Here is a 24,466-nt window from a genome sequence, read left to right as displayed (position 1 = left end):
AGGCGCAGCCAGCTTCCTGATGATAGGGAACGTGAATCGCTGGTAAAAATGGCACATAAATGGATTCGTAATCCTGTTAAATACACTTTGCGTGTAGTGTTTGAAACATTTTCTCAGTTTAATGCGCCCACTCAACGATTCGTGTTTGAGGAATTGTGTAAATCGTTGAAGGAGGAGTGGGATCATGATGTGGTAGATAATGTACCGTCTGAGGTTTCTGAGCTCCAGCATCGGTTCACAACTGGTGTGATCGTAGGTGACAAGGTTCGAGAAGCTCTAGAACGTTTGTTATCATTTCGATGTACAGTGCAACCTCGAGCATTGTTTAAGGAAGAGACTGCAGAGTGGATGGCAAAACCTGGTCAATATCCGATGCGGGAAGTTCCCCCAGTATGGATGCCAGGTGATCCTAATGCTAACCCTGCTGTCCCAGGCCGTTTTCAGAGAGTGTGGATACACCTCCCTTGGAAACGATCGGAAGTCTTACAGGTGAAGCAAACTTTGCCTGATCCCCGTAAAAACCCAGCAGGTTATTATAAGGAGCTGTCCCAATTGGTGGATGCTACTGTTATGAACCTTGCTGATATTGACATGTTGTTTGGCAATGTAGTGCCTCAGCCGATTTGGGCGAAAATTCGTCACGAGAATCACGCGGCCGAGTTAGGCGGTGACTGGGCTGCCCTTACGGCGGCAGACGCTCAGCAAGTCGGTGGGGCTAAGCCTGAGCAGCTTATTGTGGAACTGCCCCAGAGGATAATTACCCTTATGAAAACGCTTATGCCGGCGATGCGCGTCAATTGGGACAAATTGTCCGCGTGCAAGCAAAAGAGGGATGAAAGCGTTTCCGATTTCTTTACGAGATTCGAGGAATCATTTGTTGATCATAGTGGCCAGGACATGGGTTCAGAGGGTGGTCAGTGGCTGTTTGTTGATAAGTTTGTATCGAACTTGTTGCCCGAACTTAGCAATAAGTTGAAAAATTCTGAGAGTTCGTGGGCTGTTTCTACCACTGCTCAAATATTGGCTACGGCCCAATATTACGAAAATAGGGAAAAGGAGGAAAGTGAACGTGCAGATAAGAAAACAAAGGATCTTAAAACTAAGGTCTTATTGCAGCAAGCGTATCCTCCGCGCTCAAATTTCAGTGATTCGCAACAGCCAAATCGATCGCAATCACAGTACTCCAGATCGCAGACGCGAAATGACTCTCCCGCACCTCGTTTTGTGTTGGGATACAATCAATGTGCGTATTGTCGAGGGGAGGGCCATTTGAAGTTTAATTGTCCGGTTCTCCGTGATAGGAATAATGGTGTGTCAGCTCGAGGAGGTCGTGGTGGTCCTCAACAAGCTTCACGTGGTAGAGGTCGTGGAGTTACTCAGGATCAGGCCGAGCGTTTTGCCACTTCCTCAGACTCGCAGAATTGTTTCGATCGCCGTGAACCATCGTCCGGTAGATCTGCACAGTATCATGTGGATGACTATTACGTCGAGCGTGATGTTGATACGGATGGTATCTACTAGGACAGCCATAGACGAAGGAAGGGAGAAGTATCAGTTCCGGTTGATCAGAGAGGGCCTTATGTTGCAGTAGCCACATTGGGTGTCGTTGAGCCTTTTCTGTTGGACACTGGTGCAGCAAAAAGTTCCATTATGCATTCGAAACTCCCTGGCGCGCCTTTGTCTGGCTTAACGAATGTTTCCGTTGGATTCTCTGGCGCCCCCATTAGCAATCCAGTTTCTAGCCCCTTGCCCCTTACGATTGGGTCTCATGAGTTAGAAGCTCCTTTGATTTTGACTACTGGTTGTGGTGAGAATCTTTTGGGCTTGGATTTGTTGAAGAGGTTACATGCGACTTTGTACTGCTCTCCTACGGGTGTGGAGCTTACATTGGGTGAGAATGTGATTTCCCCTATGTATCTATCGATCGATAAGCTCCCACCGGAATTGAGTTCTCTTCCGGTTTCTTTGTGGGCGACAGGTCCCAATGATGTGGGCCTGCTGGATATCCCACCTTATGTTGTTCAATTGAAAGTTGATGCGCGCTTACCACGCATACCCCAGTATCGTATTTCCCTTGATGGTGAACGGGCACTATTAGCGATCATTTATGATCTGATCGGTAAAGATGTTATCGAGGAGACACGAGGTAACGTGTGTAATAGTCCCGTGTTGCCTATTCTGAAACGAACTGATCCGTCCAAGCCCCCCGTGTACCGTCTAGTTAGTGACTTACGGGAAGTAAATAAAATTGTTGTCCCGCAATTTCCTGTGGTTCCAGACATTACAGCTTTACTGACTCTGATTCCAGCCTCTGCATCATGGTTCTCGGTAATCGATCTGAAGAATGCGTTCTTTAGCATTCCGATTGCTGAGGAAAGTCGTGATTTGTTCGGATTTTCGTTAGGAGGTCGCAGTTTCCGGTTCAAACACGCACCTCAAGGCTACTGTGAGAGCCCATCTATATACAGCCAAGCTCTTAAAAGTCAACTAGATGCATTTGTGCTGCCGACTGGTGCGGCTTTGATTCAGTACGTCGACGATCTGTTGGTAGCTGCAGATACTGAACAAGTTTGCAAGACTGCTACCGTGTCACTGTTACAGCATCTCTGTGACTTACACCACAAAGTGTCACCTTCTAAATTGCAATATTGTTGTCAAGAAGTTACCTACTTAGGTCACTTATTGTCAAAGGCGGGAAGAAGGTTGACCCCTGAAAGAATTGCAGCAATTGCTCGAATGACTGTACCAACGACCCAGAGAGATGTGCGTGCCTTTTTAGGTATCACGTCATACTGCAGACAGTGGATTCCGAATTTTTCACTGTTAGCGAAGCCATTGATAGCTCTCACGTGCAAGGACGTTTCGACTCCTTTGCCATGGACGGAGGAATGTCAGAAAAGTTTTTCTGAACTACGTGATGCACTGTGTTCGGCTCCCGTGTTAGGTACTCCTGATTACAGCAAGCCATTCACATTATACGTTCACGAGAGGGAAGGTTGTGCGTTGAGTGTTTTAACGCAACAATTTGGTGGCAAGCAGCGCCCGTGTGCATATTTTTCCTCGACCTTAGACCCGGTAGCTAGAGCGTTGCCAAGTTGCTTGAGGGCGACAGCGGCAGCAGCGGCGTCTATTCGGCAGTCCGCAGGTCTTGTTATGGATAATATGCTCATGGTGATGGTTCCGCATGCAGTTGATACTCTTTTGAATCGGACAAAGACTCAACATCTGACGAGTGCAAGGTTGTCTGGGTACGAGCTGACCCTTTTGGCAAGTCATATACAGATCAAACGTTGTAATGTACTGAATCCGGCGACATTGTTGCCGATTAATATGGAATCAGATGATGTGCCACCACATGATTGTTATTTACGAACTGAGGAAGAAACAAAAGGTCGTGTGGACCTGAAAAACACTCCCTTGACAGATCCCGATGGTACTTTGTATGTAGATGGCTCGTGCTTTAAATTGCCGAATGGCGATGTGACGACTGCGTATGCTGTAGTGACGTTGAGCACGGTTGTGGAAACTGCGAGATTGAATCAGAATTCAGCACAAGCTGCAGAGTTGATTGCATTGACAAGAGCGTGTGTTTTGTCTAAAGGAAAGCGAGTGAATGTGTTTACCGACAGTCAGTATGCATTCGGTGTTGCGCATAACTTTGGAAGACTGTGGAGAGAAAGAGGATTTATGACATCGCATGGTACGAAGATTCAGCATGGGCAGCTCGTGAATGACCTTTTGGATGCACTTACACTGCCTAAACAAGTGGCGATTGTTAAATGTAGTGCACATCGGAAAGTGACGGATGATGTTGGTCGTGGTAATGCGTTTGCGGATGAGATTGCTAAGGAAACGGCTAAGGATCTTGCGACCCGAATGTATGTCACGAGTTCAGTGAGGTGGCCGACGGAGACTGGTATGTGTGAAAATACTATTGAGAGTGTGAAAGCAATTCAGAACGAAGCTACTAAAGCTGAAAAGACTAAGTGGAAAGAAAGTACGGGAAAGTTGGACATGCATGGATGTTGGGTTGACCTGACGGAATGTCAGAGGTGGATGTTACCAGATGCGTACGTATTATCTGTCGTGACGATGGCTCATGGGTTGTCAAATATCAGTGCGAAAGGAATATGTAGGTTCTTGTCCCCTGTATGGAGAAATGAGGGTATTGCTAAATGTGCCGAGAGAGTGGTTAAGAATTGTATGGTGTGTTTGATGCACAATCCTGGCAAGGGCACCCCCACTCCACCTGGTCATTTTGCTCCTCCTGTTTGTCCCTTTGAGGTTATCCAGCTGGACTTTATCCATATGGAGAGATGCAATAACCTAAAGTATGTTTTGATTGTGGTTTGTGCGTTCTCCAGATGGATTGAGGCCTATCCTCTTAAGGATAATACTGCCCTGTCCACAGCAAAAATCCTGCTGAAGGAATACTTTCCTCGGTACGGAATGCCACGGATTGTATGGTCGGATAATGGAAGTGAGTTTGTGGGAAGTGTAATGCAGAGTGTGTGCAAGGGTCTTGGAATTCGTCAAAAATTCCATAGTGCTAATCATCCACAGGCAGCGGGTTTGGTTGAAGGGTACAATGGTACCCTGAAACTAAAACTCGCGAAGATACAGGCTACGACTGGTCTATCATGGCCTGACGCCTTGCCTCTGGCTCTCCTATCGACCAGAGCGACCGTACACTCTCGAGTAGGGCTTAGCCCATATGAGATTGTGTTCGGCCGCCCTGCGAATATTTGGGGGGTCCCGAGACCAAGGGCTTTTGATAGTCTTGAGTATCCAATGTTAATTGATTACCTGCATGATTTGACCACTAAACTACGATTAATCCATCAACAGGTCTTTGAAGCTCTACCGGCGCAGACAGAGGGTCCTGGACACCAGCTCCGGCCAGGGGACTGGGTTGTTACCCGAAATTTCGGTCGGAAGCGTAACTTGGAGCCAAGATTTGTAGGACCCTTTCAAGTCTTGTTGACAACGAGGACTGCGGTTCGACTGGAGGGCCGGAAGAACTGGGTACACGCCAGCCACACGAAAAAGGTACCGATCCCCTTACCAACGGATGGTTGGGTGAGGACTGGGATTTCGGCAACAGAAACTGAGACTCCTTTGCACTTTGTGCCGTTTAGCGACGCTCAACCTGTGGGGAATGATTTGTCACTGCCAAACCCACATGTGGAGTCATCGGTAGCAGAGAGCCCAAGGTCTGACTCGTTGTCCACTTCATCGAATACTGTTGCGCCAGCTGAACAATTGTTTGTAGAGCAAACTCGACCTGGAAGAAGTCGATACTTTCTTCGTTCAAGGACTAATAAAAATTAGTTGTATATTTGCTTTTTGATGCTATGAACATTATGGACAATTATCCTTTCTTTTTGAGTTTTTATGTGCTGTCCCACGGCTAAGAGATTTGTAATCTGAACGTTTCGAGGAAACCTCTCCATCCGGGTCACCGTAGGGCCGTGCGGGTACTCCTTTCTGTTTAGCAGGTTTCTGACGCTAGGTCGGTTACTTTTGTCGATTCCTGGGAACTCCTGGGGATTGATAATCGCTACTCAGAACGAAGTGCGTCAAGTACGTCACGGACGGTTTGTAGAGGATGGCATTCTCTAAGCTGTTGGAAGTAGAAAGGATGTCGGCGCAGAGATCAGAATTAAGACGAGTTGTACGTCCAAAATGTTTTTTGTTTCAGGTGTTCCTACTGTTCCTGACCGTATCTATGTTATTGGTGGGTGGAGTGTATTTTGGAGTACAGTTGTTATTACCTTCTGTTTCACCTACCTTTTCTCCTAAACTAAGCTCCCTCACCACTGTTTCCCCACATTCTTTTCATCCTCTGCCTCAACATGAACAGGTTAGACGTGCGGAATTTATGAATAACTCCTTCGTTCAACTTCTACATCAGCATCAGTTGGTGATGAATACTACCAATTGTTGGGTGTGTGGGTTAATGCCACATACCATGGATAGGGGTATTCCATATTTGGTCCTTCCTTACAGCTCCCAGGGTTCGGCTCGAGCATTCCAAACTATGTTCCGTAGTGCACTAGATTCCTACCCCAGTCGAGAGCCACGTTCTGCCAATTTTGGTCCTGGGCCGTATCACAAACCTTTGGCGATAGCGATAGCGGATTTAGATAGAGATGTTTTTGATGCATCGCTTATCCCAAATGAAGAGGTACAGGCTTATAAGGATCTGAGCGAGGCTGAGTATAGTATGTCAGTGGGTGATAGACAGTTTAAGAGCTCGTCCCCAATATGGATTGTACCACACCTCGGTAATTTCTGCTTGAAAGGTTTGGGTCGAAATCCGAGAGCACAACTTGGGAACAGTGCTTGCACTGACACGTATGTTCTGCCGATGCTCTCTTCCCCTGTTTTTCTGACCGCTAAGGGCACTTATTTTGTATGTTATGAACGCGCATATACATGGTTACCCCGTGATTTTTCGGGTACCTGTTATATTGCGAATCTTTTACCACCGACTTTCACTGTCGCCTCAGATTATCACAAAACTAGAATTGTGAGAGGCGTTATTAGCAAAGAGGATACTGCCGGTCAAGAAGCAGGAGACTTCTTTAAGGGTTTCTTGCCGTTTTGGGGACCTATGGTTAATAGTAGGAACCTAAGACAGTTGACACGTGTAGTTGAGTCGACTGCTAATATTACTGCAAGTGCCCTTGGTAATTTAACAGCTGAACTTCAGGCGGATAGACTCATGACGTTGCAGAACCGTATGGTTCTAGATGTTGTTCTCGCAGATAGAGGTGGTGTGTGTAAAGTTATCCATTCGAGTTGTTGCATTTTTATTCCTGACAATGCTCCAACTGTCTACCAAGCCATCTCGAAGTTGCACAAGATTTCCGAGTCCATACACGTGGACGAAGGTAATTGGATGCTTCTAGGATGGTTTTGGGGTCTGATGTCAACTTGGGGTTGGAAGATTCTGATGTTCGTAGGGGTTGTTGTAACGTTTCTGTTCACGTGTTGTCTTTGTGTACAGTGTGGTCCTGCCTTATGTGGCCTATGTGCTACAACGTGTATAAGACGGCCATCTGTTACCAAGGAAACGTTGATGAATAGAATGATGTTCCAGCAGCAACTGAACGATCTGATGAATATTGAAATAGATTCCGATCTTGACTAGTGCTTGCCTACATGAGGGCAAAAGGAGCGTCTGAGGTTCCGTGTGGGACGGAACGACACTTTTGAGTGGTGACGAATATGGATGAGTTGGGTATCTACGAACCGCAAATGACGAGTATAGTGGGTGTACGCAGTTTCGCTACGCAACCACGTATGGTTCATCTTATTTTCGGGTTTGTTCATCTGAACCCTCGGGTTCCATTTTAGATACGGCATCCATTTTGTTTCTTGCCCTCAAGTAGCCAGCGAACGGACTTTGTCCGCTTCGTGACCCTGGGACTCCCAAGCTTACACGAGGGACACGTATTCCTTTGAGTATGACTTTTATGACGAGGGAAATGACACGACGAAGGCAGATGGCCCCGCTCAAGGCTCATCTTGCCGTGCCGGTCTATTGTTTCAGTCATGCATACATTAGACACGGGGTCTCTGATCCCGTTATCAAGTTTCCTTTATTACTCTTAACACTCTTCTCTAATCTGTTGTGCATCCTTGTCCTTTCTTTGCATCTGTTTTTGTCCCTTCTCTTAATGTGTTTACGATCAGGATGGAATGTGTTTTATTGCAGAGAAGATATGTTTTTACAGTTGGGAACTGGCAATACTGTTGTAATTATGTTCCGGCCTCCTGAAACATGAACGCGACTCTTTTTGAAGTTTATTGTGGGAACTGAGTTGTAATCTTTGTTCACCATACTGTTCTATGGGAAAAACGTGTATAAAAGGAGCGATCCACTTTTGCAAATTGAAGCAGTCTCCGAGAACCTACACGCTGTGTACTTCTTGTGACCTCTGTATCCCTGCAGTAAATAAACGCTGATCTCTGACGTCGCTGGAAGTGTCCCGTGTCTCTGTGTTTGGTACGCCAGAACAGGTAACCCACGAAGGTTTCAGGTGTTGTTCCCTGGCACCGCTGGGTCTTAGAATAACCCAGTCCTTCACCTGGTAAATATCGCAGTAAACCTTTCTTCAAGCGATCTTCTTTGCCATGGATCAAGAAGGGGATGGACTCCACTTGATTTGTACCCAATTTGTTTTATTTTTGTTCGTGCGCTATGCCGCCATGACGCGTTTCGGGCTCAACAGCCCTTGATCACATGACGTGCCCCTTACATTTCTCCCATTTTTAAAGTGACAGTGCATTGTTGATTGCCATAGACATAGACAAAATACATCCATGGTTTAAGCGTTTAAGCGTTTTTTATGCGCCAATTCTTATCAATTTGGATTGTTGTAACTGTAAAATACATAACATGAATTTAATCTCATGGCTCCAGATTTAAAAATATCGAGCTATTGGCTCACATATTGTAAAGTGCCTTTATATTTGTTGACGAATCCTCGCGAAATTTTCAAAACTAATGGGGCGCTCCGTTCAGCTCCTACCCTGAAAGTCTCAGGGTGATTCGTCAAGCGGGGGCCTAGAAAAAAGGGTGGTTCCAAAACGCGTTTTCCCCATGCATTTTTCCATAGGACCTTTAGTTTAAGGTACAGCCCGAACGGCTGAACAGGATTACTTGAAATTTGGCAGAGAGGTAGTCCTCAGGTCAGGGAAGTGCCTTTTGCAGGTCTGGTGTCAATCTGTTCAGTAGTTCCTGAGAAAATAGCATTTAAAAGCATATAAATATCTATAAGCGCCCACCGAGCGCGCACAGTGCGAGCACCCTAACGTGCGCGAGCGTAATTCTGATTGGTGGTTACATGTTAGTCAACGTTCGAATCGGTCGAAATCAGGAAGTGTCGGCCGCCATTTTGTTTGTTTTCAGTGCGAGAGTGAAAAAGGAAGGTGGCGAATGTGAGAAGGGGGCAGGGTAGAGAGTTTCTGACCCCCTCGCCTTTGTCAGGGGGTCCCTGAAGGACCCTGAAGGCAGATTTTTTTTTTGTAAATTTTTTTTTTTTAAATCGCGGGGGTGCGCGCACCGTGCCCGCACGGTGAAAACCCCCCCAAAAAATTATTGTAAAATAAATATATAAAAAAATAATAATACATAAATAAATTAGCATTTAAAAAAACGTACAAATTCACTGAAACAACCATAGGTTTCACACACGTTATAGTTAGGAATTAGCATTTAAAAAACCTTGCAAATTCACTTAAAAAACCATAGGTTTCATACATGTTATAGTGAGGGGGATATTTCACTCGTAAAAAACCAATGAAATTCCCCCGTTATAGTTAGTTCAGATAACTATAACTCGCGCGACCGCCACTCTATCACAAGGATGATGTCATCAGTGATGTCATGAGTGATGCCACTGACCATGTCATGAGTGATGTAATATGTGACGTCATGTGCAGTGGATTGCGGGCGCGCGAGTTATAGTTATCTGAACTAACTATAACGGGGGAATTTCCTTGTTTTTTTACGAGTGAAATATCCACCTAACTATAACATGTGTGAAACCTATGGTTTTTTAAGTGAATATATATATATATATATATATCTATCTATATATATATATATATATATATATATATATATATATATATATTTATTTCTCCCCTGGTCCGAGGCACAAGCTGGCTGCCAGCACTTCCTGGTTTGGAGTGTTGGCACCCAATCAGAGAACTGCTGAACAGATTTACACCATTTAAAACAAGTATTTGCAATGCAATAGGTCTCGCATTATTAAAGTTTGAGCTATTGGCATTGCTAAATAATGCAACACCGATAGCTCAAACTTTAATAATGAGAGACCTATTGCATTGCAAATGCTTGTTAATCTTTTTGGTCAAGTCATTTGGCAGCAAAAGACTGCTGACGGTACTGAAAATGCGTTTTGTAAAATTAATATAACATAACACGATGGCAAAACAGGTCCACAGGTTCACAGATCTCTCAGTTTCGAGCCTAGACACAAGTACTGTCCCTTATGTCATACTGCCAAGCAATGGCGTTCACACCCAGTGTATTTCTCCTAGCGTCCAGGGAGTTTAGCTATACCTACTTGCCATCTGGAGCAGAGAAAATGGACGGGTGTCATATATTGTATTGTAATTATATTTATATAGCGTTTACTACCCCTCACCAGGGGTCGAAACAGTTTTTCGGCTAGTAGCACGCTAGTCCGTTACCCATAAAGGATTAGTGGTGAAATATGAAAGTGATTTGTGTGGTGGATATGATGTCAGTTATTTGTATTGAGAAGGATAGTGGAAGGAAAGAAGAGGGAAAAAGGTTAGCATTTATACCGCCTTGCTACTCTTGATGGGGTATTGAAGCGCTTTTTTCGGCGAGTAGCACGCTACATCAGACTTAGAGGCATCTCCTATCTCTTGAACAAGTCCCAAATCACAACATGATGGCTCACATCTTATTTCAGTTTGCAGTAATCTTTCGCACTGGGGCACTAATAGTAAAGGGTACATTTGCAAGGGCTGGAAGTCCTGACTATCTCCTGTAACTTACTTGGAAATGATCGAAGTTAGATACAAACAAAGTTTGCCAGAGATATCTGGACTAATAATGTTTGAGGTTTTCTTGACATCCAAATTAATGCAGAGTATTAAATAATAATGGTATCTAATATCCCACCTATTATGGCAATAGGGAAATAGAAACAGGTAATTATGATGAACAAAAGCTACCAAGTATTATTTGTGTTTTTCTTTCCTACAATGGATCTGCTCCTAATGATTATCAGCTAAAGAGGTTGCTGTTGTGAGAGCTGGAAAAAAATAGTTGCATACTTTCTGCCAAGTGCAAGGGTGGAGGATGGGAATATCGAAGCCAGAATATTATTGGGCTACACTTTCCTCACCAAAATATCAAGGGACAAATATGGAACGGTAAAGTGGTATATCATTTTTATACGTAGATATGGAGTTACGAATAGTAAATGCTTCCCTCCCTCTGTTCACTTACTTAGTTGATTTTTTGTACCATATTATGGCCACAATATTGCGACCCATCGATATTTATTCTTTGATATTCACTACAACAATCAAGTGCAAACTGATGCGATACTTCAGGATGTGGTCCGTCGGCTGCGCTGCCGCCTCTGGTGCAGGAAACCAGGGTTCGAGCCTCGAGGTCGCGTCCACATCCTGTGATTCTGGGCAAATCACTTAATCTCCCCGTGCCTGAATGTGTAATGTAAATACGGTGCTATGTAAAGCGCTCCATCAATACCTTTGGGTCGAGTTCGCGCTATATAAATATGCAAAAAAAAAAAGGAGCTGCGCAAATTGGAAGAAGTCAGAGTTGATAATTCTAAAGTGCTGTTCTTTCCGGACTATTACCTTGAAGTGCAGAAACAGAGAGGCACGTTTATGGCAGTCAAAAAGAAAATGGGAGAGTTAGATATAAAAAACTCGCTCCGCTTCCCGGCTCGACTCCGATTGGTAAACGATGGCTCCACTCACTTCTTCAATGAAGCGGAATAGGCATGGGACTGTCTCGAAGCTGAGGGGCATAGTGTGTCATCAACTAAACGTTATGCTGTCACTAACTCTCATCAAGGCAGCGGCTGGAACTGGCAGAGGCCTCGCAGATGAGCCAGGAAGAACCTGACGTAACTTAAGGCTTCTCCAAACCTAAAGCAGAGACTACGGGAACGTTGTGCTGTTCTGCAGACAGCAGCGACCATGCGAAGAAGCCATAAAAATAGAGACAGGGATGCTTCATCACAACGCTCCATGAGTGCGGACAGAACGTCTGCTGTGTGGCTACTGGGTAAAGACTCACAACCATTACCAGAAGTGACGCCCCAAACAGCAGATGCCATTATGTAATGCAGGAAAAGAGTGTCACAGTAATGTTTAAAAAATGCCCAGTGAGGTCAGTAGTCCCAGAGAGGCAAATGTAGCTCAGTGCGGTGGAGATCCGACTACACAAATTGTGAATTTACACGCATGTGAGCCTTCTGTCTCCCCCCTCGCTGCCTTCTTTCCCGCAACGGGTCTAGAGGCACTGGAATATAGGCAAGGCAAGGCACAGTGAGCATAACAAGGATCAAGACCAAATTCCAGTAATCTTCAGGACAGGCAATTTCCACATCTTCCGCTGCATACCACGAAGTTGGAGTAGATTTGTATAGTACAGTGGCCCGAAGCCTTGAGTGTACACTAATTCTAATTGAATGTAAAGTGACTGCACAGCAGATATCAACGTGTAATCATTCTGTTTCTCATTACAATATTGGAGAAGTTGGGGAGAGGATGAGGCCAAAAAGCTAGAGCGGTCGACCTCGAACCTGGGGAACCGGGTTCGAGTCTCGGCAGGGAAGCTTAACATCCTGTGATTATGGGCAAATCACTTAATCTCCCCGTGCCTAACAAAAACAAGTGGGGTTGTTTGTGGCCTGGTATTATTGGGAGATTCGTGAAATTAGCAGGAGGAGCGGGTCTGCTCTTGCTGCAGCAGGAGATATTTATTGCTTTGCGGCACTCGGAATCCAAGGTCATTTAAACTTCACTTCTGTGTGGGTGTGCAGGATTACAGCGCTGATTGCGTTCATCTAAAATAATAGTGCTGAATGTCCATAGCGAATGTTCCACATTGGAAACAAGAAGGTAAAGGAAAGAAAACAAACGGAAAGAAAGAGGTTAGGCAGGAAGAAATAGGAGAGAGGAATTTAACAAAAGAGGACGGGGTTGAGAGAGATGGAAAGAAAGGGCCTGCGGAGAAAGAAAGAAAGCGAAGAAACGAAAGCAAAATTTTTTGAGGCAAATAAAAACAAGAAGGGCTGGGCGAGAAGGGAGGGGGGAATGCCAGCAACAGAGGAGCCTGATCAAAGCTGAAGAAAAGGGAGGGGGAGAAGGGAGGAGGGAGTGCGAGCAGCAGCTGTGTTAAAAAAGCAGAGGTGACAATAAGGGCTGGGCGAGAAGGGAGGGGGGAATGCCAGCAACAGAGGAGCCTGATCAAAACTGACGAAAAGTGAAGGGGAGAAGGGAGGAGGGAGTGTGAGCAGCAGCTGTGCACGTGCACGCCAACATGCACTCAAGGTTTAGGCCAGCCAAAACTGTGGGTAGCACTTTGAAAATTCCACATACAAAATGTCTCTTCGAGCCTTTGGCTCGCGAGACCTAAAAAGGTTGCTTTCTGAACCAAGTGCTGCCTTTTTGCCAAATTTGGTGTAATTACATTCAGCAGTTCAGGCCGTAGCTTTGTCCAAAGTTTCTTATAGAAATTAACATGGGGAAAACGCATTTTGGGACCCCCCTTTTTTCTCGACCCCCGCTTGATGATTCACCCCAAAACTTTCAAGATGGGAGCTGACCAGAGCGCACCACTAGTTTTGAAAATTTTACGAAGATTCGTCAACCGGCGCAAAAGTTATTGACAAATCAAAAAGCGCGTTTCCTATGGAAACTAGGACCTAACTATAACTACCTACTGGTGACCGCCAGTAGGTAATATATATATATATATATACATATATATGAAAAACACCTTGAATCTCTAAACCTCCTTCCGGCGAGAAGAAAGACACAAACTCCAAGGAAATATGGCAGTGTTCTTTATGTAACAGTGCAAGCACATGCTGCCCATCAGATGGCATTTTGAGGAGACCCACCGATGCGCGTCCCTACTGCAGGTGGGTGAATATTTACCCTTTTATGGTGGCCACCAATGCTCTCGACAAAGGCTGTATGCCTCCAGAGATTTTGGTTCTTGTTGCCGAGACATTTGACCCGGTGTGGTATGCATAAACTTTTGAAAGAAAAGACAAGCTGTTTTACGTCGGTTGTGCCTGCAGCGCCCCCACAATCTTCCCTGAAGCATCAAAGCACCCACACAATGTGAGAGGCCCCACAGCGCCAACACTAATTGCCTTCAGTGACCAAACCAGCATCCGCCCAGAATGGCTGACATAAAGGAATGTCTCATGCAATAAATCGTAACAGATCTGTATCCACATTCCCTGCAAGGACTCACCAAAGGAGGGTGGTGGCAAGAAAAGCTTTCCAGCTCTCTTACTGCCGCCGGGACCGCGCACTTGATGGAAAGCCGAGACAGACCAAGAGAGTGCCATAGGCCCCCTACTGACTGCCTGTCATTGGGGCAAGGAAGGGAGAGTCTAGCAGGCATCTGATTGTTTAAAAAACAGGAGAAACCTGGTTTCAAACACAAGAGGGGTGAGCCAGCCCGCCATTACATGAGGGGGCACTAGCTCCAACAACTGCAGGGCAGGTGTGCCTAACCTAGGTGTGATAAAGAAATTAAGACTGGCCCAGAGGGACGCTGCGCATGCCCAGTGGCACCAGCAAAAGGCACGAAGCACAGCCCTGTTTTCACCCCGCACTTGTTTTTAGCACAGCCAATGCCTGCAGCATCAGAGAGACAGCCAAAGCTGCCATGGCTTCCTGAGATCATTGCAGTGCCCATAGCTGCTAGTCACACAGAGACAGTTCAAGTGGCCCAGATGGGCTAAGTGTGAGAAGCCAAGCTGCACTGCTTCGGAAAAGGAAATTATGGCCTGCAGTTCCACCTAGTGACTATTAGTGGTTACTGCAACCGCATCACAAGAAAACGCACTGTACTGGCCTTCCCATTCCCTGCACCTGACTATCCAATGACGGGATGGGTTGCGAAGCCGGCAAAGCTACGACTTCAGATGAGCGAAGCATGGCCTTAGCGCCACCTAGTAGCAGCCCAAATACCTGCATGAGCACCAAGACCAGCAGAGACAGAGCACTGCACACTCCCCTGGTGATTGTCTTAAGAGACCGTGGGTTTTCCTCAGCAGCCCTAAATGACAAACATTGTACTTGTGCTATACCAGCCTGAAGGAAAGCCATTACTTCAGGTGGAGAACTCCCACGACACCATCACAGTACCACCAGCACTCCCCCAGAGAAAGGAAGGGAGTATAGGCCTAGCAAGGCCTGAAGGCAGGAAAGAGAGCATCTACATCTCAATTGCATCAGCAACACCCCGTAGTGGTCCAGAGACTGTTCAGTGAGTGCCCCCAACACTGCTTTAAGACTATGTTGCACATCGGCCCATTACAGGCAAGAGGAGAATTGCACATTCCCTAGTGGCAAGCTACCACCACTGCAAATGGAAGGAGACTCTTGTCTCCCGCAGCTATCTTGAGTTGCACGCAGAATACCTTGTCGAGGAGAAGAAGGTATGGAAGAGGCTGCAGAATGGATCCATCAAAGCACACCTGCCTCCATTGTCATCCACTAAATGGCTGACGCACTTGAGAAGACGCCCAGTCCTACAGACAGGACCGGACCTGCGAGTGGTCCGTGAAGGGAAAAGATGCGCTCTCCAGCTGACATGATGGAGCTGGCAGGGGGTCCCAGTGAGAAAAGCTGACAACAGGTGGCCTGTCACCACTTTGCAGCATGTGAAGAAAAGACATGCAATACGTGGTCTGTTGCCACTTTGCAGCATGTTCAGAGACGACATGTGGCTAGATGCCACATCACATTGCACGCAAGAACTAAGGAAGAGGAGAGCATGGCATGTAGCCACATTATGAAGAAAAGGAGTGGACAGAAAGGAGTGTGACAATCCTGTCACACTGAAGGACGGACAACCATGGGTGCGAAGGAGAAACTAACAAGGGAACAAGAATGAGGACTCGTACCACTACCTAAGTGCACCTACCAACACAAGCCAGCCACTGGGGTGCAGGGACGTCATGGGAGATGGCTCAGCGGAGGTACCAAACGTAAATCGCCTGAATGCGTTGACCATGTACCTTCCCCGTGCTTTAGAGTGTGACCATCAAGCTACCTGTCACCGGCTGCTTAATCAAAATGGAATCCCTGCTTGCAAACGCACATGGCAAAGAAGAGGAGCTGCACTGAGTATGCAATGAGTTGCATGGCTGCAAAGTTCTTCCAGTAACCTTTGATCCATGCAAGTTATCGCCACCTGTCGTCCCGGTCGTCCTATGACAACCACTCCAATATTGCCATGTGCATCACCACCACCCTGGAGCATCAAGTACCAAGACTGGAGTACTGCACTTTTGCCATACAACATGACAGGAAAGCACCAGTGACAATCTGAAAAATCAGTGATCACCTGCTCAACTGCTTGCATCCTGATCCCGGTAGCAAGAGCATATTCTGACCAGGCCACATCCACCCCTGATTTTGCACGAATGATTAGGTAGAGGCTCCAAGACGTTTTTGTGGCTGTCCAGATGCAGACACTTATGCAGCCACAGTGCAGCCCACAGGCAGTCCCATGACAACTCAACCAAGGGGCCTTCCCTAAGCATGAGAGAGGGACTTGACTTTGCCCCACCAACAGGTCACAGCACACCAAGACTATCTTCAGTGGTTCAAGGAACACCATCATCAAGCATTCACAATGGACTCCACAGATGCTCCTGATGCACGAAGCTTGAACTGTTAATCACCAACTGCTTCACCCATCCAACACATCATCACCGGTGAAGTGACCATGTCAATAAAAGAGCCTGAGTGCACGTGCTCGTAGCCAGTTCTGAGTACTATATTGAGTGTCCGTATCATAATTATTTACAAAATATATGGGCCTAGAGCCTACGACTTTACAACATGCAGCTGTCATAAGTATTTGAACATAAATGAAGTCTATTGAAAAGGGAATTCATTTCAGAATGTGTTATTGTACTCCATATTGCATTTGGTCACCGAAATTCGGGGTACTGAAAAAAAGAACCTTTGTAGGTTTCCATAATCTAAAAATATATTAAATGTAACTACTAAGATGAAATATTTTTTTTATGTAGCTACCGCTATGTGATATTTACAGAGGATGAGGTAGCTTATTAGCATTTAGAGAATCTGCAATAGGCCTGAGTGAATTGGCACATGGTTCTATATTTTCTTAGTCAAAATTATATCGAAGCTGCCTGAAAATGACTTACTCCTGTGTTGAATTTTATGCTCCCCTTCAACATTCCTGACCATCCCCTCTGGGAAAAGTGTCTCGCCAGTGATTGTCAAATAAATGTATAACTGAATTTTCTTATCTCTTATCTTTAACAACGTTTGATTGCTTCCCTTGCAAACTACTGTCGCTCTAATAAACTAACGCATTTCATTAATATTTCTACTCATTTTGAGACAATTCACCTGCATTGTCTATTCTCTCATCCGGCATAAAGAAGTTATTTTCTCATTGTAGATTCTAAAATAAGAAAAGATAGAACCACGTGCCAAATTGTAAGGCTATGATTGTGCAAGCAACACAAAGTTATGTTACTAATTTTAAATCTCAATTTAGTTTAGAACAGCTCACAAGTGAGTGTTGGTCTTAGATTTAGGCAAAATAGAGACGTTCATCAGAGTTGTCCCTCGAAACTTCCAGCCTCATAGTGACTGTTTGAGGGCGCACAAGGCTGTACAATAGGCTTTGGTTTCTGGGTAATATGGATATAGAGGAATCAGTGAAAGGAAGGGGCCACCTAAGGGGAATGATTGTTGGGGGGGGGTCGTTACACTGATCTGGCAGTTACCACGTCATGCTAACCCCTCTTCTCTAACAGGCTTGGTTCCCATGTCTGAGTCACTCTCCTTACATATCATGTCCTTTTGTGTCTTGTAAATCCTTTGGGAAAAAATTGTCTTTTCTAGTTCCTTAGGAATATCCCACATCTAATGGAGTATGGAGACCAATCACTTATAATTTTGTTGAATGGAAATATCAGGCTGTATCAACTTGAGGGTCATGAAACTCCTCAAATCTTTCCGTTCAGCCCATGGTTTGATCTATCCTGTCTGGTTAATGGAGTTTAAGCAGCACTGGGCAGCATTAGCACAGGTTCATGGATTACCACCCTATATATATGCTCATAACAGCATATTCACACCTTTGACCCCTTTACTGAGCTGAATACTTTGCCTTCTAAACTGTCCACAAAATACAGCTTATTAGTTCCTGTGATTTGACTTTGATGGCCATTTTGCTGACAGCAGAGTTCTGTATGTTTTGTAGTTTTCTGGTAAATTGTGTGTTGATTCTTATGTAGAGTGCATTGCCGTAGTCCAGCTTGCTGGTGACAAGGGCCTGGGTGACATTTGTGTGAGTGGTGTTTGGACTTCACTTAAAAAGCTTCTTTAGCACCTTGAGTGTTTGAAAGCAGGAGGCGGCGACTCTGTTCACTGAATTGGTCATAGCAAGCTGGTTGCTGACTATTATTCTGAGATTCGTCATGTGCTTGGTTGGGTTTGATGGGGTTTTGAGTTCAGTTGCCACCAGGTGGTGTCCCAAGGTGAGGTATTATTGCAAATAACACTATTTCTGTCTTGTCTGTGTTGAGTTGAATGCCAGCTTCATGTAGGCGTTGAATGAAGATAGGGTGGGAGGCAGTGTCGAATGCAGCAGATAGATCCCAAAAGGCAAGTGGATTTGGTGTCTCTTCTGTCCATGATCACTCCAATATCATCCATGGTAGCAATGAGGGCAGTTTCAGTGCTCTGGTTGGGTCTGAATCTCCATTGAGTGGTGTCGAGGAGGTGATTGTCATTAGGGTGGGTGATTAGATGTGTTTGTTTAAGATCTTCTCTATAATGGGAAGGGTAGAGCAGGGAGATTGGCCAGAAGTTGGCTAGAGTATATGCATTCAGTGAGTTCCTGAGGAGGAGGAGAACCATAGTGTGATTACAGTTTCCGAGAAAGTGTCTGTGTTGATAGATTCTTTCAGAATCGAAGTGAGTGCAGTGTTGAAGGGGTCCAGTCATTTAGTGAAGACGTGATGCGGCACTGGTCCAAGGGTGCTCTGGGGTGTATGGATCACATAGTCACTGTTTCTTGAGGGATGATGATGGGCCAGGCAGTCATTCAGAGTGGTCATCTGGGTTTTGGAATAACTGGTAGGTAGACTGCGAGGGAGGAAGGGTCTGGTTGGAGCTCAAAGTTGTCATAGATGCTGGTGAGCCTGCTGCTGAAGAAGAGGGACAACTAGGTGCAGAGGTCCTTTGAGGAAGTGATGTTGGTGGAGTCTGCTGCTGGAGAGTTAAATTTTTTCACAATGGAAAAGATTTCCTTGGCATTGCTGGTGCTGCTTTTGATGCGCTTAGTGAGAGCGGAGTGTTTGGTGGCTCTGATTTGTTGATGTTATCGTATGATGGCTGAACTTTCGGTGTTCTTGTCAGCATCGTCCTGGATTAGTCTGCATATTTCTTCTTGTTGCTTTCAATGTTGTTTACCGCTTTGCTTGTGGTCTGGTTTTGAAGACCTTAGTGGTCTTGAGTGGGGCCAGGGTGAATGCGCAAAAGGTGATCCAGATGTTGAAGTTGGAGATGGAGATGGATCTCCGGAGGTCCTTGAGGCATTGTGGTTAGTAGTGTAGAAGCTCCGAGGACCAGGATTCTTCAGTGATCTTTTTCCATTCACATCGATAAGATATGGTGATGGTATTTCTGAAGTGGTGAGGGATGGATATGTAGAAGTGGAAGTGGCCATGATCAGACCAGGTAACGGGTGTGGGCTTGCCCACTGTGATTTTGCTAAAGATGGTGAAGATGGGGTCTAGTAGGCTTCTGATGGTGTGGATGGGGCCTTCCACTCGCTGAGTGAGTCTGAGGTTTGTCAGGCCCTCCTGGAGGTTGGTAGTGGTGTGGTTGATGGGGTCCTCCAGGTCGCAATGTAGGTCACAGAGGAGGATGAAGGCACAGGAAATCAAGTATCAAGGGTGTGACAAAATCATTGATTGTGCTTCCAAAGTTGACTCGGGGTCAAGGGGGTTGGTAGATGAGGATTTCACTCAGAGTGTAGTTGATGGTGATGTGGAGTTCGAAAGTCAGGTGTTCCATGTTACTGTTGGTTTTTGCCAGGGTAATCCAGTACTGGATGTGCTCTTTAAAGATTATGATGGGTCTGCCTCTGGGTCATTTAGCCCTGTCCTGTTTTCTGATCTTTTCTCTGAGGGGAGTTGGGATTCCCATAACAATGTGAGGAGTCAACTTAAGACTCAGCTGGGTTTCTGTTAGGAAGAGCAAATCTAGTGAGTGGTTATACAGCAGATCCCATGTTCCGGTTTTGTGAAGGAGCAAGTGTGCAGGAGGCGACAGGCTAGGGAAGGGTGGGGCAGGGAGTGGTGGTGTATGGGTGATCAAGGCTGTGTTAGGCCTGGGTGTGAAATTCCACTCCTCTTACGGGGTTTGCAGACTTTTTCCAACTCCGTGCTCTGCAGAGCACATGGAGATCCGAGGGGGTGGAGTTTTTTCCTCGCTTGCGAACGTGATGTTGGTAAGCGCGAGTGAGAAAAATCTTACTCCAGACCACCTCTCGGTACGATTTCTGGCTTGCTGCTATCATACTGAATGCAAGTGTGCTCTTTCTTATGGAGTGCAGTAGAGAATGATTATATTACAAAAAAACTGCATTTAAATGTTTTATGTCAAATCAACCCGATATAAATATTAACAGCTGGTCACAACTCAGTAAACACATATGGCAGAAGACATGTGAGCCCAGTATGCTACCTCCTCTCTACTACATTATAAGGCGCATCATCATGCATAGGTTTGGAAATAAGAGGTGCAACTGCTCATGAGGAACAGGTGCTTTAGAATAACAAATATCTCATTCTGTTACATCTGAAGCCGTCATGGAGAAGACTGTGTTGTCATATCAATGACTACTAGCGCTTCACACTAAACTTAAAGCAGACAGACCAATAGAAACATTATAGTGCACTTGGCCAATTTCACTGAGGTGCTCTAATAAAGAAATAAGTATCAAAAGCAGCATGGCCAAGGGCACTGGCTCAAAGTTAACCTCGACAGTGTGTCATTCTTCCATGGATGTTGTTTAAAAATAAGGCTTTAGCACCCAGATGAAATCCACCAATCACAAGTGGCATAGTTACTTTGCAGGGAGTACCCTGCGCTTCTGAAAATAAACCACTACTGCTGCTGGGGATAGAATTAGAGACTTCCAAGGGGAGAGAGGGCCGCTTGTGATAGACATGGAGACCAATGTTTACACAAAGACTACATAGTCACGACTGCACAGGGGTCCCCTTCCCCTCCACTCCACTCAAAAGAAGATCCATGGGCAGCTGCTTTCATCCTTAGGAAATTGCATATAAATCACCACCTAGTGTATGCAAGTTTCTGAGCGATGTATTAATTTATTGTTACACCACACATTGGTAATTAACGACAGGCTGAAGCTATTTAAAGCAGTACACAGGCAACTATGTACCACGGTGAATAGCACGTCGATGAAACAATTTACACGCATACAAGTCTACGATATTGCAGACAAACTTTCTTAACAAGCACATAGGTTTTCATTTTTTTTTACGTTGATAAGATGTAATGTATTTTAGATAATTGAGCAGGATGTGTAGTAGATTATTTTCTATTTTTTTAACCAAATTCTTGTTTAGCTCCATGCTGAAGTAGAGCAGTCTAGCTATTGTTTTGTCATTAAGAGCCCTTCAGATTAGGCAGCGAACTCTGTCTTTCATCTAATTCTTGATTGACATCCAGCCCAGACATGTCCTAGCATTAATGATATGGCCAGTTTTTTAACCTGCAGAAAATGCTCACAAAACGCTTCTGGACTTCCTGGAGTGAAAGGACAAGTTTGCCTGACAGGGCACGATAACGATAGATACAACATTGCAGTCTAGACATGACTAAAGCCTGTATCAGTCCCACTCTGTGAGCGCATTGCAAGAAAGGTCATGAACTTGAAAGGCTATCTAAATCTTCAGGGGTAACGTTAGTAATGTCTTATTTTAAGGGAATTTTTTTTCCTATAATACACTAATTACAGTGACTTTTTGGTCAATCCTAGGGACTCTGGAGGATCAAAAGGAATGTCAAGGGGGTTCCTTGGCTTGAAGTAGGCCTCATACTATATAATCATTAAGGCAGAACTAGTTATTTTGCATCCACTGCAGCCTGGGTTTCAGACATCCTAATGCTGCTGATCAGTTATCTGATCCCTTGCCAAGGTTTAACAGGGTTTGGATTTCATCTGCATAAGGCGTGTCACGCAAGGTTATAGTATGTGGTCACCTGAGGGAGCAGGGACACGTAGATATCAATGCCAGTGCAAGGGCTGTGCTGTACTGTTGGCGGGGGCTGATAAAAACTGGTAAAGTTGGCCGAGGGAATTTATGTTAAAAAAAATAGATTGTAGATGAATGGAATGGAATAGGATGTTCCCTCCATTTTTTTTCTCCAAAAACTGTTAAGTGCACAGTAGTTGTTAATTAGTGCTGTTGAATGTGCTACGGGTGAATTGTATGCTTCAGAATGGAATTTTTAATCTGTATATATGCGCACATGTATGCACACATATATGTGTCTCTCATGTAAACCTAGTAACAAAGCAATTAGCAGTGAAAAAGAAGTGGGAACTACATGTAAGAAGGGGTGGTACATGTAAAACCAAGCTGCGGGTGGCTGGGTGATATAGTAAACGGTGAATCGTGTGTTTTTCGAAGAAGTGTATTTTCAGTTCCTTTTGTAATCAGGTGAGAGAGGGTAAACATAAAGGACATGGCTATGGGGGTATGTTCAAAATCATCCTGAATGTGCAAAATGGGAAGACCCTCATTTTCAACCAGTCTCTTCGTCCTTGCATTCCTGTACTTTTTTGTTCCTCGTGTGATGATGTCATTGCTCTGGGTGTTGCGTTGGTCAAAGAAGACTTTGGCTTTTTCTGCTAGGTAGGGCAAAATATGAGACTTCGATGTTTGAAGAACATGAAAGAAATCATAAATATGAAGCTGTCAGTGGGAGAGATGATGTGTCACTATACATCGTTCACATGGCTATTCAAAGGCACCATATAGGACTAAGACACTCACAAATATGATGTTGCCTCCATCCAGATAGAACAGGACATGTGCCTTGTTTCTTCATAGAAGAGAGAATTGATGCTGTTTGACTGTTGTGGGATGAACTCCTACAAGATAATTGAACTTAACCTTGCCTGTTGTCAGAGATAACCTGAAAGCACTTTATGTTTCACGGGATTTAGCTTCAAGTATTTCTTTGACATTCAGGCTTGAGTGTTGGAGTAGCAATCTTTCAGGCAGTTGATCTTGCCATCATGTGAAACCTTCAGTAAGAGGTGGTGGCTGTGATCTGTCTATTGATCAATGTTAATTTTCTTGCTGGGGATTTGCAATTCTAGCAATTCTAATCAAAAATTAAAGATGACCAGAAAAAGTATGAAGTTACTTTCGATTTCAAAACATTTTTGAGATTACTTTCAGAGTCCTTTCTTCACAATGAGTAAAATCCGGGCTTGACAATATTGTGTCTAATGCTTTAAATTATTTTAATTCCGAAACTATACCCTGTAAACAAGTTGATCCATTCCCACATCTGGTGTTCCCCAAAGTTGGATTACATTTTAAGATCCACATTGCCAGCAGCAATTCCACCATGTTGCATGGCATGGCGGACTTGTCTTCAAAGACATTTCTCCTGAGCCGTAGCCCCCACAATGATGTACTGACAGTTTTTCTTTGTATGTCAAAGTGAATGTTCATGTTTATTATTCATGTCCACTATGTTTTTCTTGGCAGTCTTGTATAGAAGTAATGTCATTGAAAATGGAAGCTAACCAGTGACCTTAAACTGGGCCTTTGGCTCACTGCCATTTCCAATGACTTCATTGATGTCAAACAACTGGGGAACAACCTTTACAACGCAACTTTTACAACGCACTACACTTACAACGCATTTTTTACAACGCAAAATCCATTACAACGCATTCCATTACATAGCATGACACTACAACGCATTTTTAAAAACTACCTTCACAACGCATTCCATTACAACGCATACTACCTTTACAACGCATACCATTACAACGCATAATATTACACTACACTATCCAACACTTACCCTACTGTTGCACCCCCTGGAGTTAGAATAGTAATTTTTACCCCTATACTATCCAACACTTACCCTACTGTTGCACCCCCTGGAGTTAGAATAGTAATTTTTACCCCTATACTATCCAACACTTACCCTACTGTTGCACCCCCTGGAGTTAGAATAGTAATTTTTACCCCTATACTATCCAACACTTACCCTACTGTTGCACCCCATGGAGTTAGTATAGTAATTTTTACCCCTATACTATCCAACACTTACCCTACTGTTGCACCCCCTGGAGTTAGAATAGTAATTTTTACCCCTATACTATCCAACACTTACCCTACTGTTGCACCCCCTGGAGTTAGAATAGTAATTTTTACCCCTATACTATCCAACACTTACCCTACTGTTGCACCCCCTTAAGTTACAATAGTAATTTTTACCCCTATACTATCCAACACTTACCCTACTGTTGCACCCCCTGGAGTTAGAATAGTAATTTTTACCCCTATACTACCCAACACTTACCCTACTGTTGCACCCCCTGGAGTTAGAATAGTAA

The sequence above is a fragment of the Triturus cristatus genome, chromosome 5_2, assembly GCF_964204655.1.
Source record: "Triturus cristatus chromosome 5_2, aTriCri1.1, whole genome shotgun sequence".
Taxonomy (NCBI): domain Eukaryota; kingdom Metazoa; phylum Chordata; class Amphibia; order Caudata; family Salamandridae; genus Triturus; species Triturus cristatus.
This window is presented reverse-complemented; position numbering follows the sequence as displayed.